General features: G+C 35.3%; 1 protein-coding gene across 11 annotated transcripts in view; it reads left to right on the top strand.

Moving 5' to 3' along the window:
- COX7B2 (cytochrome c oxidase subunit 7B2) overlaps nucleotides 1-14,344 on the top strand; it is a 154,748-nt gene that overhangs the window by 69,156 nt on the left and 71,248 nt on the right. For 2 of the 11 annotated variants that reach the window (XM_051831381.2, XM_051831360.2), the window contains exon 3: nucleotides 9,326-9,358. The exons of 7 other annotated variants lie outside the window; for them this stretch is intronic. The gene's annotated coding sequence lies outside the window, so the exon portion shown is untranslated. Of the gene's footprint in view, nucleotides 1-463; nucleotides 502-9,325; nucleotides 9,359-10,432; nucleotides 10,580-14,344 lie in introns of those variants that run through there. 2 more of the 11 variants (XM_008248497.4, XM_002709415.5) reach the window with 2 other exon arrangements.

Raw genomic sequence — 14,344 nt, 5'->3', positions numbered from 1 at the left:
TTTTCATCATCTCCAAGAGCAACTGTGTATTCATTAAGTCATGGCTCTGCATTCTTTCCTCCCGATAGACCTGGTAATCTCTATTGTACCTTTGCTCTCCACGATTTTACCTATACTAGATATTTAAAATAAATGGAATCCCATTATTTATTCTTTTGTATCTGATTTATTTCACTTTATGCATTGTTTTTAGGGTTCAGCTTTGTTGCCTCATGTATAGCACGTCAATCCTTCTTGGGAGTGAATGATAATTCTATTATATGCAGTCATTTCTTGTTATCTGTGAGGGATTGGTTTCCTGTCCCTTTTGTGGATAGCAAAATATGCAGATGCTTAAGTCTTTTATATAAAATGACCTATTGTTTTCACATAACATATACACATCCTCTTGTATACTTTAAAAATCTAGACCTTACAATAATACTTAATGTAATGTAAATAGTTGTTTACTTTGTTGTTTCAGGAATAATGACAATGACCAGTGGAAAATGTACATGATCAGTAAGGATATGGTACTTTGCCTGAATATTGTCAATTGATACTTGACTGAATCCATGATTGCAGAACACTTAGATACACAGGGACACTTAGATACTCGTTGTTGTACTGAGATTGTTTTCATTTTTAATTATTTTAAAGCATCTTTATTTCTTAAGCTATGATTGTGTTGAACTAAGTCTCAGAACCTTTAAAGATCTTTAGACTCTTTTTCTGTGGAAATTCTGCCCTTCACTTAAACCAACAAATTCAAATGAATTACGTTACAATTAAGTGCCACTATACCTACAAATGAAGTGAGCTAAATTGTTGTCATTTGACCCATGTAAGCATACCTTGGATACACAGTTCCTTATTTGAGTTACATGATTGTTTTTGTTTTTCAGTGTATATAACAGTTATGTTTATACTACACTGTAGTCTATTGTGTTAGTAGTAGCATTATGTCTAAACATGTGTATACCCTTACTACAAGTATTTTATTGCTAAAAAAGCTAAAAATCCTTTGATCTGTTTGAAAAATGGAGACATAAGCTTGTTCAATTTAGAACCACAACACACCTCAAATTTGTAAAAACTATAATATTTGTGAGGCACAATAAGGAAAAACACCGTAAAATTAGGTACATTTGTACAACTGTATATACATTTACTTAAAAATCCATAATTATAGTGTAAATGTTTTTGTACTTTTCAAAATTTACACATTTTCAGAGGCTCAAAAACTTTTGGTCCTAAGAAATACATGACCTATAATACCTTATGCATTCAAAATCTGTCTTGATACTGAGTTTCCTGTAAGATGTTAAATTTTATTTAGTTTTTTCCAGTAAAAGCTGTTTCTTTCCCTTGTAGACATGCTTATTATCTCCAAATCTTACTCAGATTACTCTTCTTTTTAAAAAGGGAATATATTAACACGTTAGTTTCTCAGGGTCACAATACATGCATAATTACTACAATACAACTGTCATCAATTCTCATGTTAGTGTGATATTGATACAAAGAGAACATTTTCAGTATAGTCCATATGTACAATTGGAAGAATATAATTATAATTTTCTTCTTCCCTTCTTTCCTTCCATTTTTTGAATTTTTGAGATAACATTTTTTAATTTATATTATAGTCAAAGACATAATACTCCACTGAATAAAGAGTTTCACAAGTAAAAAGTAAAAAGATCATAGTTCAGCAGGAATGTAGGCATGGGCTACAACAGTAATCAAATGAAAAATGTCCACTTCACTCAGGTACAGAAAATTTTAAGATAATCACTGATCATTAAACCTATAGTGTGTGTGTGTGTGAGTGTATCACAAATAAAAATGATATTTTCTTTTATGGATCTGGCCTATGTCACTTATCATAATAATCAGTTGCATACATTCTGTGGCAGCTTTTGAGATTTCATTCTTTCTGTGGCTTAGTAATACTCCATTGTGTTTATATGTTCTTTATGCAGTCATGAATTGATGATAGATCTAGATTTGTTTCAAGTTGTAGCTTATGTGAATTGAGCTGCTAGAAACATGCAGGTTCAGATAACTTTCATATGTGGTTTGCATTTGCTTTGGATATATTCCCAGTGGCTCATATTGTAGATCTATTTTTAGTTTTCTGAGAAAACTACATACTGTCTTCCATAAGACATGTGTCTATTGGCCATTTGTATTTCATCCTTTGAAAAATATCTGTTCATATCCTTTGCTCTTTTCTTAAGTAGGTTGCTTTGTCACTTGAGTCTCTAGAGCTATATATTCTGTATATTAATTCATTTTTAAAGATATTCATTTATTTGAAAGGCAGATTTACAGTTACAAAGAGAGAGGGAGGGAGGGAGAGAAAAAGAGAAAGGGGCGAGGAAGAGGTCTTTCATCTGTTGGTTCACTCCCCACATGGCTGCAATGGCTGGAGCTGCGCAGATTTGAAGCCAGGAGCCAGGAACCTCTTCTGGGTCTTCCATGTGGGTGCAGGGGCCCAAGGACTTGGGCCATCTTCCATTGCTTTTCAGGCCACTGCAAAGAGCTGGATTGGAAGTGGAATAGCTGGGAGTTGAACTGGCACCCACATGGGATGCTGGCACTGCAGGCAGCAGCCCTACCCACTACCCCACAGCACCTGCCCCCTATATAATTCTTTATCTGATAGATAGTTTGAAACTATTTTCTTCCATTCTACTGGTTGCCTCTTTACTTTGTTGACTATCTCCTTTGCTGTGCAGAAGCTTCTTAGATGTGATCTCATTTCTCAATTTTTGTAAACCCAACAAATTCCCTACAGCCTACCATGTACTTAACATGGTTTTACACACTAATCTCTTTTTTCTTCCTTTCTTATATCTTATAAAGTTTAATCTTTCTATGGACTCAATTTTTTCAACAATTCACCAAGTCATTGCCTTTCATATGACTTCCCTTCTCATAATTATTAAATTTAGTCATTCCATTTCGTATGGCTTCCCTTTTCATAATTATTAAATTTATACTATTATAAAATGACAGTTTTTTTTCACTGACATCATTTCCCATTGATTTTTTTTTAATCTCATATTACTTGCCTCATTCTTCATGATTTGGTAATATTTATTGCCTGTACTTTTAAAATTTTATTTATTTGTTTGAAAGTCAGAGTTACACACAGAGACAAGGAGAGATAGAGAGAGAGAGAGAGTTATTCCATTCACTGGTTCATTCCTCAAATGACTGATCAGCTGTGTTGACCCAAAACCAGGAGCCAGGAGCCAGGGGCCTCTTCTGAGTGTCCTGCGTGGGTGAGGGGCCCAAAGACTTGGGCCATCTTCTACTGGTTTCCCAGGCCATAGCAAAAAGCTAGATCAGAAGTGGAGTGGCTGGGTCTCAAACCAGCCACCCATATGCGATGTTGGCACTGCAGGCGAAGGCTTTACCTGCTATGCCACAGCACCAGCCCCACCCATAATTTGTTGAAAGCCATCCTTTAAACTCTGTGGCACTGAGGTTGTGTGAGTTTTACTTCTTCTGAAGCCCAGTTCAGAAAGTATATGATCTCTTTTAGCTTGTATTTTGACTATTTTCTTTTTATACTTTGTACTTTTGGATGTCATATTTCATTGTAAATTCTGCTTTTACTTAAGTTTGTTCCTCTCAAGTTTAAATCTGTATTTCTGACCTCTTCTTAACATGTAGTTACATTCTCTTATTTACCTTACTATGGTGAGTCATCCATCAAAGATAAGTATATCTCCTCTTTGAATTACAGTGTTGATGCCAGGAGGTAGTTATCTACACAATTACCTCAAATTTAACCTTCAGCTTGAACTTAGATATGCCTCTGTAACTGATTTGTGCTGATGGGTTGGGACAGAAGTGATGTTTGATACTTTTATTTTGACCTTGTTGGGGATTTGGTTTAATTTTCTCCATATTCTCCCCTCCTTATCTCCTGATTCTGTATTAAAGACCAGTGAAACATTGAAAGGCATATATTGAAAATGATAGATATTTCCAGCTAAGGTTCCCAAATTACTGCGGATTACATTCTTTTCTGCCTGCCATGCCCTTACTAGGCTTATATGAGCAAGAGATAAATATTTATTGTGTTGAGTCACTTATATTTCAAGGTTTTTCTGTTACATCAGCTAGCATTACCTTAATCAAAACAATTGTTCTTTTCATGTTTTCTTTTAGAGATATCTTAGGCACTTCAAACTCATTACAATCGGAATACAATTCTTTTATTAAATCTAATATTTCTCTTTTTCTGTTTGTGTTCATGAATATAACATACTGCTAATGTTCCAATCTACAAATACTAGTCATTTAAAATTTTTATTTGTTATCTCTATCATCTATTTGCTTTCTGTTTCCTGAAAAATATCTTCTCTGTAATGCATTATTTCTTTGCTCTCTGTTTTCATGATATCTAATTTCAAGTTTTTGTCATCTCTTAATTGTACATTTACCATAACATTCTAATAAATCACTGTCTTTGATTTCATTTCTTTGTGCTTCTTACGTGGAGCTGATTAATATCCCAGTCTTGGATCTCACAGATCATTATTATGTTTTACTCAAATGGTATATAATAAAGTTCAGATTCTTCATGTATAATCAGTTCAACTTTCAATATTATTTTGCTGTCTTATTTCATGTAGTTCCTTATATAATTTGTTGTTCAAAGAAAAAGATGAACAGTTTCTTTTTATAATCTTTATTATCCTGACTTCCTTTGTTCTGTTTACATGAAACATCTTGCCCCTAATATTTGTATTTTTACTAACTTCAAAGTCCAGCTGAAATGTTATTTCTTCTGATATCTTTCTTTAATAATAAATAATTTCTTTATCCTCTGAGGTAGTGTCATCTGATGGAACTGTCATTTATGACATATTGGTTTTCTTATAGCCATTTAAGTTTATCTTACACTCTATCAGGGGTCATTCTTCCAAAAGAAATAAATAAATAAAGAAAAAACTATTACTAATAGAATTTTATCTGGAAAAATGCTTGTGGAAATAAGTATATCATTGATTTTTTCGAAAGCATGAAAAAGATGCAAGCTGAAGCAGAAGATAGACTGTTATGGGGTTTGTAAAAAGATTATTTTTAGGACAATTTAAGATAGTCTTACTCCATGGACACTCAACTACCGTTATGAAATGAAAGGAATTACTACTTCATAGAATTCAATTAAACTAATGAATGATTCTTGACATATTTTTCAATTTAAAATTAGATGGATCTTGGCAGTATGACATGTACCATAAAAATAAATACATCCCGTTTAGAGGGGAAAAAGTGATGATGAGATGAATCTTTGATGTTCTCTAAATAATTTTGTATCCATTCTGATATGGAGAAAGACAGTAATCTGGAGCATATGTGTAGAATACTGTTGTCTTCACAGTTTGGGCTAACTTTTAAGAGGTAGTAGCTCAATATAAGTTAGCCCAAACTGTGAAGACAACTTATTTTAAAATTAAACATTTTAAGAAGATAAATATCCATGAGTACATTTTTATTTTGTATGCCGAGTTCATCATTATTCTCTGATATCCATATGTGCAATGTCTCTCACTTTCTTTATCTATCATTCCTTTTCTCAGTTGGTTACTCATTTCCAGACCCTCCTCTTTGCTCATACTAGTAGAAGAGAGTTAGAGATAAATGTCTCTTTGAAAACTTCATAGTTTTATTCTGTATATGTGTGTACTTTTTTTAAAAAAATGTTTATTTGAAAGGCAGATTTATGGAGAGGCAGAGGCAGAGCTTCTTCCCATTGTCCCATGCAGGTGCAGGGGCCCAAGCGCTTGGGCCATCTTCTACTGTTTCCCAGGCCATAACAGAGAGCTGGATCAGAAGTGGAGCAGATGGGACTTGAATTACTTCCCATATGGGATGCTGGCACTGAAGGCAGTGGCTTTTCCCGCTAAGCCACAGCTCTGGCTCCTGCATGATTTTAGTTCACATAATTCATATTGGATTATTTTATTGGTCAGTAAGTTTCCTATTCAACAGTATTTGCCCTATAATTTATTAATTTCACTTTATAAACACCTAATTGTATTTTATCACTGTTTTTATTTATTTCTTTGAAAGTCAGAGTTACAGAGAGAGAGGAGAGGCAGAGAGAGAGAGAGAGAGAGAGGGGTCTTCCATCCAATGGTTCACTCCCCAGTTGGCCACAATGGCCAGAGCTTCACCAATCTGAAGGCGGGTGCAGGGGTCTAAGGACTTGGGTCATCTTCTGCTGCTTTCCCAGGCTGAAGCAGAGAGCTGGATTGGAAGTGGAGCAACCGGGACTCGAACCAGCATGCATATGGGATGCCGACGATTCAGGATAGGGCGTTAACCCGCTGTGCCACAGCCCTGGCCCCTCTATTCGCTATTACCTTGAATTCTGTTTTGTGCATATGACACATTTTTTTCATCTTATTTTCTTTGGTTAGCATATAATATTACCAGAATAAGTTTTTTTAGGTCATATATAAATAAAATTTCACTGAATATTTCCTGTCTACTTTACCAAATGCTGCATCAGTTAAAAGGCTTATCAGCAAAACCCAGTTGTGTCTTTTCCATTGGCTTAATTTTACATATTTGATATTATCCAACTTTCTGATTCTTGTTAGTTTGAAAATCATTTATATTTTGAATTATTTTGTATTAAAGATGAATCTTTTTTTGTTTATACAGTTACCTTTTGTATATTCTTTTTATTCAATTTCCTATCTTTTCATTCTTGTTTTCTGAGAGTTTCTTATGTATTCTAGATTAATACTGTGTTAGTTGTAGATATTGCAAATATCCCTCCTTTTTTTTTTTTTTCCTCAGAAACCTTTTATTTAATGTATACAAACTTCATGCATTTCATTAATACAACTTCAGGAACATAGTAATTCCTCCCACCCTTCCCGCTGTCCTACCCACACTCCTGTCCTTCTTCCCCCTCCCTCTCCTATTCCTATTCTTATTTTTTACATAGATCCATTTTCAATTAACTCTATAAGCATAAGATTAACTCTGTACTAAGTAAGGAGTTCAACAAATAGTTCAGCATACTGCCTTCCACAGTGGCTGTGCCAGTTTACACTCCCACCAACAGTGGATTAGGGTACTTTTTTCTCCTCATTCTTTCCAGCATTTCTTGTTTGTTGATTTCTGTATGAAAACCATTTGAAACTGGGTGTGGTGAAACCTCATTGTCGTTTTGATTTGCATTTTGATCATGGCTAGTGATCCTGAACATTTTTTTTTTATTTATTTATTTTTTTATTTTTTGACAGGCAGAGTGGACAGTGAGAGAGAGAGACAGAGAGAAAGGTCTTCCTTTGCCGTTGGTTCACCCTCCAATGGCCGCCGCGGCCGGCGCGCTGCGGCCGGCGCACCACGCTGATCTGATGGCAGGAGCCAGGAGCCAGGTGCTTTTCCTGGTCTCCTATGGGGTGCAGGGCCCAAGCACCTGGGCCATCCTCCACTGCACTCCCTGGCCACAGCAGAGAGCTGGCCTGGAAGAGGGGCAACTGGGACAGAATCCAGCACCCCAACTGGGACTAGAACCCGGTGTGCCGGCGCCGCTAGGCGGAGGATTAGCCTAGTGTGCCGCGGCGCTGGCCGATCCTGAACATTTTTTCATGTGTCCGTTGGCCATTTGGATTTCCCCTTTTGCAAAATGCTCGTTTAAGTCCTTTGCTCATTTCTTAACTGGGTTGTTTGTTTTGTTGTTGTGTTTCTTGAACTATTTACATATTCTGGATATTAATACTTAATCAGTTCCATAGTTTGAAAATAATTTCCTCCATTCTTCCAGTTTCCTCTTCACTTTGCTGAATGTATCTTTTGCAGTGCAGAAGCTTCTAACTTGTTGTAATCCCAGTTATCAGTGTTGGATTTGATTGCCTGTGCCTCTGGGGTGTTTTCCAAAAACGCTTTGTGTGTGTGCCAATGTTTTGCAGGGTTTCCTCAATGTTTTATAATAATACGAGGATGTCAGGTCATCGAGTTAGGTCTTTGATCCATTTTGAGTGGATGTTGGTGTAACACATAAGGTAGGGATGTTGTTTCATACTTCTGCAAGCGTAGATCCAGTTTCACAGCACCATTTGTTGAAGAGACTTTCCTTCCTCCAGGGATTAATTTTAGCTCCTTGGTCAAACGTACGTTGGTTGTGGATGTGTGGGTTGATTTCTGGAGTTTCTATTCTGTTCCATTGTTCTATCCATCTGTTTTTGTACCAGTACCAGGCTGTTTTGATTATCACTGTCCTGTAGTATGTCTTAAAATCTGGTATTGTGCGCTTTGCTTATATTATGTTATTTATTTTTTTCAAGATGATTGATTTTTGTTTTATGCTTCTTTTCTGATTCAAGTTTCATGAGGTATAATTTATGTGCAATAAAGTGGAATCCATGTTAAAAATTCTATTTGATGAGTTTTGACAGATGTGAAGTCTGTTTTCACTACCACTAACTGGGTACGGAAACTTTCTCTGTCTTCTAAAAGTTTTCTTGTGACGTTTTTGCACAATTTCAATTTCTCCCTCCCTTTATTTTAAAATTATTTTATAATAGATTCAATATAGTTCCAGATCAAATTCTACGAATATAATGATATTCCTTTCTTTCTTCCCTGCCTCCCAACCTTCCTTCCTCGTAGCCCTACCCAGCCAGTGATCTGTTTTCTGTCACTAAAGATAAATTGGATTTCTTCTAGAATGTCATACAAATGAAATCGTAGTGTGTACATTTTGTGTGTGACTTCCTTTATTCAGAATAATGTTTGAAAATAAATTAAAAAGAAAATGCATACATACATGCACATATTGCATTAATTTGTATACAATTTCTGGGTTCTTCATTCTTCCTTTATCTGAGTTACTATGTGGTGTTTCTCTTTTCAGTCCTCCAAGTTTTCTTTCAGTGTACATATGCTAATAACTTATTTTGAAAGCAAATAAATTATTCAGCTTTAGTTTTTATGATGAGTACTTTTGCCCCATATAGATTCTTGGCTGAAAAATTTTTTTCTCAAGCCATTCTGATATTTTCTTATACTTAAAACATTTTTCACTTGATTTTATTTTATTTGAAATGCAGAGAGAAACACAGAAAGAGAGGTCACCCATTTGTTGTTTGATTCCCTAAATTCCTGCAATAGACAGGATGGGGCCAGGCCAAAGCCAAGATGCCTGAATTCAGTCCTTAATTGTTTTATAAAATATGTAATTTATAAATATTTTCTGTTAGTCTATGGCTTGTGTTTTATTCTTTTAACATTGTCACTTGTAGAGCAAGTTTTAATTTGTAATGATTTCTTAATTTGCTTATTTTTTTGTGAATATTGTTTTCAGTGTCATATAAAATTATTTATTACCACACACAAGGTAAGATATTCTGTTCACTTCTATGATTATATTAATTCTAGAAATATCTTTAAATATATTTCATTTTCATGGCAAGTCAGAGGGAAGGGTGATAGAAAGTTTACATCCACTGTTTTACTCCCCAAATGTCTGCAATACCAAAGCTAGTTCTGGCCAAAACCAGGAACTAGAAACTTAATCCTGGTCTTCCACATCGGTGACAGGGACCCAAGTACACAATTCATTATCTGCTGCCTTCCTAAGGTATGGGTAAGAAAGAAGCTGTGATAAGAGGTGGAGCTGGGACTTGAATCAGGCTCTTTGATATGGGATGTGAGCATCCAAAGAAATGGCTTACCATTTGCTCCTTAATTCTAGAATGTCTGTAGTTTTACTTGTGTGTATATGTTTATATCAATGATCTATAATGAGTCAATTGAAAGATAAAGAATAAGGTATATATTGACATTCTTTTTGGATAAAGCTTTCATATATCCCAGCTGTAATTATTGAAAACACATTTCCATTTTTATTAGTTCCCTTTGACCTTTCTCAAAAGTCTGTTGATATTCATGAGTCTCTTTCTAGGTTTTCTATTCTAATCTGTTCCTGTATTTTCATCAATACCACACTACTTTACTTTAGCTTTGGTAAGTCTACTCAGGAGTATGAGTTTTCTCATTTTGTTATGTTTAAGGCTTATTTAATTAGTTTCCTTCATCATTCAATATGAATTTTAGAAATCAACCTGCCAAAATATACATGAAGTATTACTGTCATTTTGGTTGTGATGCATTCACTTTCTAGTTCAGTATGTACAGATTAGTTATATATTGAGATTGAATTTCCCAATCCATGTGCCGCTCTAGTTCTCATTTACTTAGATCATGGAAGACATGATGTCTTCCATTACGAGGATTTTGTAGTTTTCGGTAGATAGTGATGGTTGATTTCATGTATTGATTCGGCTGGCCCACAGAATCCAGATAGTTGGTAAAACATGAATCTGTCACTGTAAAAGTATGTTGTATGAGATTAGCATTCAAATCAGTATACCCTGCATAATGTTGCTTGGCATTCTTTTAAATCCATAAGAAAAAAAAATGACTGAGCTTGCCCAATTAAATGGGAAATGTGTCTGGAGACTGACTTCAAACTTGAGCTGCAACATCAGGAGTTTCCTGGGTTTCCAGCTTGCCATCCTCCCCTGCAGATGTTGGATTTGCCAGCTTCCAGAGTCATGTAAGTGAATTCCATAAAATCAGTCATACTCTTTCTCTCTCTCTCACACACACACACACATACACCCTCCCCATTGCTGTCTCTTGCTCAATGTCTCTCACAATACACACACACACACACACACATTCACACACATCCTCTAATCCTATTGAGACTATTTCTTTGGAGAACCCTCACTAATGCACAGATCTTGTATATATTTGTTAAATTAGTTTGTAAGTATTTTTAATGGGATTTCAGAATTTTAACTTTCAACTTTTGTTGATGGTATATAGATATTCAAGTCACTTTGATGAATAACCTTCATATTGCAATCTGCTAAACTTGTGTAATAGTACTAGGATCCTTCTTTTTAGATTCTTTGGTGGCATTTTCTCCATAGATAATTGTATTATGTTTAGATTGAAGCAGCTTTTTTCCTCCATCTCTTACTATATGTCTTTTGTTTCTTTTTCTTTTCACTTACTGAGTAGATTTCTACTGTAACAAGAATGAGTGTAGTGACGGAAGACAGTTTTAGTTTACCTTATTTGAGGGAGAAAATCCAGTTTCTCATCATTTGGCACAATGTAATAAGCAGATTTCTCACATTCCCTTTTTTAGATTAAGGAAGTTGCCCCTCTTCCTAGTTTTCTGAAAGTTATTTTTATCATAGGTGGTTGTTAAATTTGATTGAATGCCTTTTTGATATCTAATGAGATGGAGATATTTTCTCATTTAGTCTCTGCTATGGGTTTGATTAAGTCACCCCAAATTAATTTGTTAGGAACTAATTCCTAATGTAGCAGTTTTGAGAAGAGGGGACTTTTTTTTTTAACTTTTATTTAACAAATATAAATTTCCATAGTACAACTTATGTATTACAATGGCTTTTCCCCCCCCATAACTTCCCTCCCACCTGCAACCCTCCCATCTCCCGTTCACTCTCCCATTCCATTCACATCAAGAGTCATTTTCAATTATTTTTATATACAGAATATCAATTTAATATAGATTAAGTAAAGATTTCAACAGTTTGCACCCTCACAGAACATAAAGTGTAAAATACTGTTTGAGTACTAGTTATAGCATTAATTCACATTGAACAACACATTAGGGACAGAGATCCTACATGAGGAGTAAGTGCACAGTGAATCCTGTTGATTTAACACACACACACACACACACACAAAACTGTTTGAAAACAAGTTTTACAGTTAATTCTCATAATACAACTCATTGAGTACAGAAGTCCTGCATGGGAAATAAGTGTTCAGTGAATCCTATTGTTTAATAATCAACACTCTTATGTATGATGCCAGTGATCACCAAAGGCTCTTGACATTAGCTGCCAAGGCTATGGAAGCATTTTGAATCCACAATCTCTGTCAGTTTTTAGACAAGGCCATAAGCAAAGTAGAAGTGCTTTCCTCCCTTCAGAAAAAAGGTACCTCCTTCTTTGATGGCCACTTCTGGGGTCCCTCTCTCAGAGACCCATCATGTAGGACATTTTTTTTTTTGCCACAGTAGCTTCACTTTCCATGCCTGAAATGCTCTCATTAGCATTTCAGCCAGACCAGAATGCCTTAGGGCTGATTCTTTGAGCTTGCTATGGGGACTGCTTCCCATGTTGGAATATTCTCTCCTTTTTAATTCTATTATTATTAGCATTTGATCTTATTTATATGATCCCTCTAACACTTAATCCTGTCTATATGATCACTTTACACTCAATAGGGTCACTTTAACACTTAAGGTGACATTTTTACCATCCAACTTAATGGGATTTGGGGTTCCATGGAAAATTTTTAAACTGTTCCCTTAGAAGTAATTCCATAGGAATGCATGCAAAACTATACAGCTTTACAGTTACAAGTTTCTGATCTGTGATAACTAATAGAGCACCTAAAAGGAAATCTGTAGAAGTGAAATTGACACTTGGAGAAACAATGACTTTAACAGCCCTTTTTTTGACTGTCAAGGAACAGTTTTTTTCTCTTCTTCATACAATATTTTGGACTTCATATAATATGTTGTACTCTTTACCTAACATAGAGTTAATCATATGTGCATAAAATCAACTGAATATAGATCTCAGTAAAAAATAAGAGTGGGAATAGGAGAGGGAGAGGAAGTTTGTAAACATTCCTATTCTTAAGAGATATTTATGTGAGATTGAAAAGGCTATAACAGTTCCATCTTAACTGTTGTTTTACATTGTATACATTTCTCTAACTTTTTAGTTTTAACCTATCTAAGATTTTATATGTAAAGTGGTATTTTGTAGACTGCAAATAGTTTGGTACTGCTTTTTTAAATCCAGTATGATCATTTCTATTAATTAATAATGCATAGATTTTAAATAGTTGGATTAAAATCTGCCACCTTTCTGTTTTCTAATTATTGAATTTATTCTTTGTCTCATTTAATATTTTGTCTATACCCCTTATTTGTGTCTGTCCAGCTTTTTAAATTTTTTGATGATTATATTAGAAAATATAATATACATTTTAGAATACTTTGTTTTAAATATAGTATACCACTTCGTGAGTAGTGTGGATCTCAAAACAATGCATTCACAGTTCCCCCCCTTCATCCTTTGTGCCATTTTATCAACCATTTCACTTGTACGTGTATTATATCACACCATGTTATCAACATCATTGATATGATTCATTATATTTTAAAGATAATAAAATTGGATTGGAGTGATTGACGTTGTGGCGTAGCTGGCAAAGCAGCTTTGTATGATGCCAGCATACCATATGGATGCTGGTTCCTATCCCAGCTGTTCTGTTTCTGATACAGCTTCCTGCTAATGGCCTAGGAAAAGCAGCAGAAGATGACCCTAAATGTTTTGCCCCTGCCACACACAGGGAGACCTGCATGGAATTACTGGCTCTGGGCTTTGACCTGGTCCAGCTGCAGCCATTGTGCCTACCTTAGAAATCCAGTGGGTGGAAGATAATCTCTCACTCATTCTCTGTTTCTCCGTGTTTCCCTTTAACTCTGACTTTTGAGTAAAATAAATCTTTAAAAGAAAACTTGGGTCTGACATTTGGTACAACACTGCCGTCTGCAGCGCCAGCATCCCATATGGACACTGGTTGTAGTCCCAGCTGCTCCACTTCTGATCCAGCTCCTTGCTTATGTGCCTGGGAAAGCAGCAGAAGATAGTCCAAGTGCTTGGGCCTTTAAACCCGTGTGAGAGACCGGGATGAATCTCCTGGCTGCTGACTTTGGGCTGGCCAAGCCCTGGCCTTTGCAGCCATTTGGGAAGCGAACCAGGGGAAGGAAGATATCTTTCTCGGTGTCTCCTCTTTGTCTCTCTCTCTCTTGCCCTATAATTCTGACTTTCAAATATATAAATAAATCTTTTTTAAAAAAGAAAGGATACTGAATGGGAACTACATTCCATTTATTCAATTTCTAATATTTTTCTATGTGTAGAACCATTTTTCTAACATATTACATGTCTGATTTCTGATGGTAAATTCACCTGTTATTATTACTTATGTTCTTCTGCAAGATAGTGTGTCCTGTTTTCTGGCTGTCTTTAAGATTTTAGTGTTTGTTTTTTGTTTTTAGCAGTTTGGAAAGTCCCATTTTTTGTATTTCTCTTGGTTGGTGTGCATGCTTTTTGAATCTGAATTTTCTTTCTTTCCTTTTATTTTCTCTGCTATTATTTCTTCAAAAATTTTCTCCTTTTTTTTTTAAAGAGAAAAACAGGATTTATTTCTGTTGGAAACCTCCTGCCAAAGTGGCCAGGAGGGGGATTCCAAGAGA

The sequence above is a fragment of the Oryctolagus cuniculus genome, chromosome 2 (assembly GCF_964237555.1).
Source record: "Oryctolagus cuniculus chromosome 2, mOryCun1.1, whole genome shotgun sequence".
Taxonomy (NCBI): domain Eukaryota; kingdom Metazoa; phylum Chordata; class Mammalia; order Lagomorpha; family Leporidae; genus Oryctolagus; species Oryctolagus cuniculus.
This window is presented reverse-complemented; position numbering and strand designations above follow the sequence as displayed.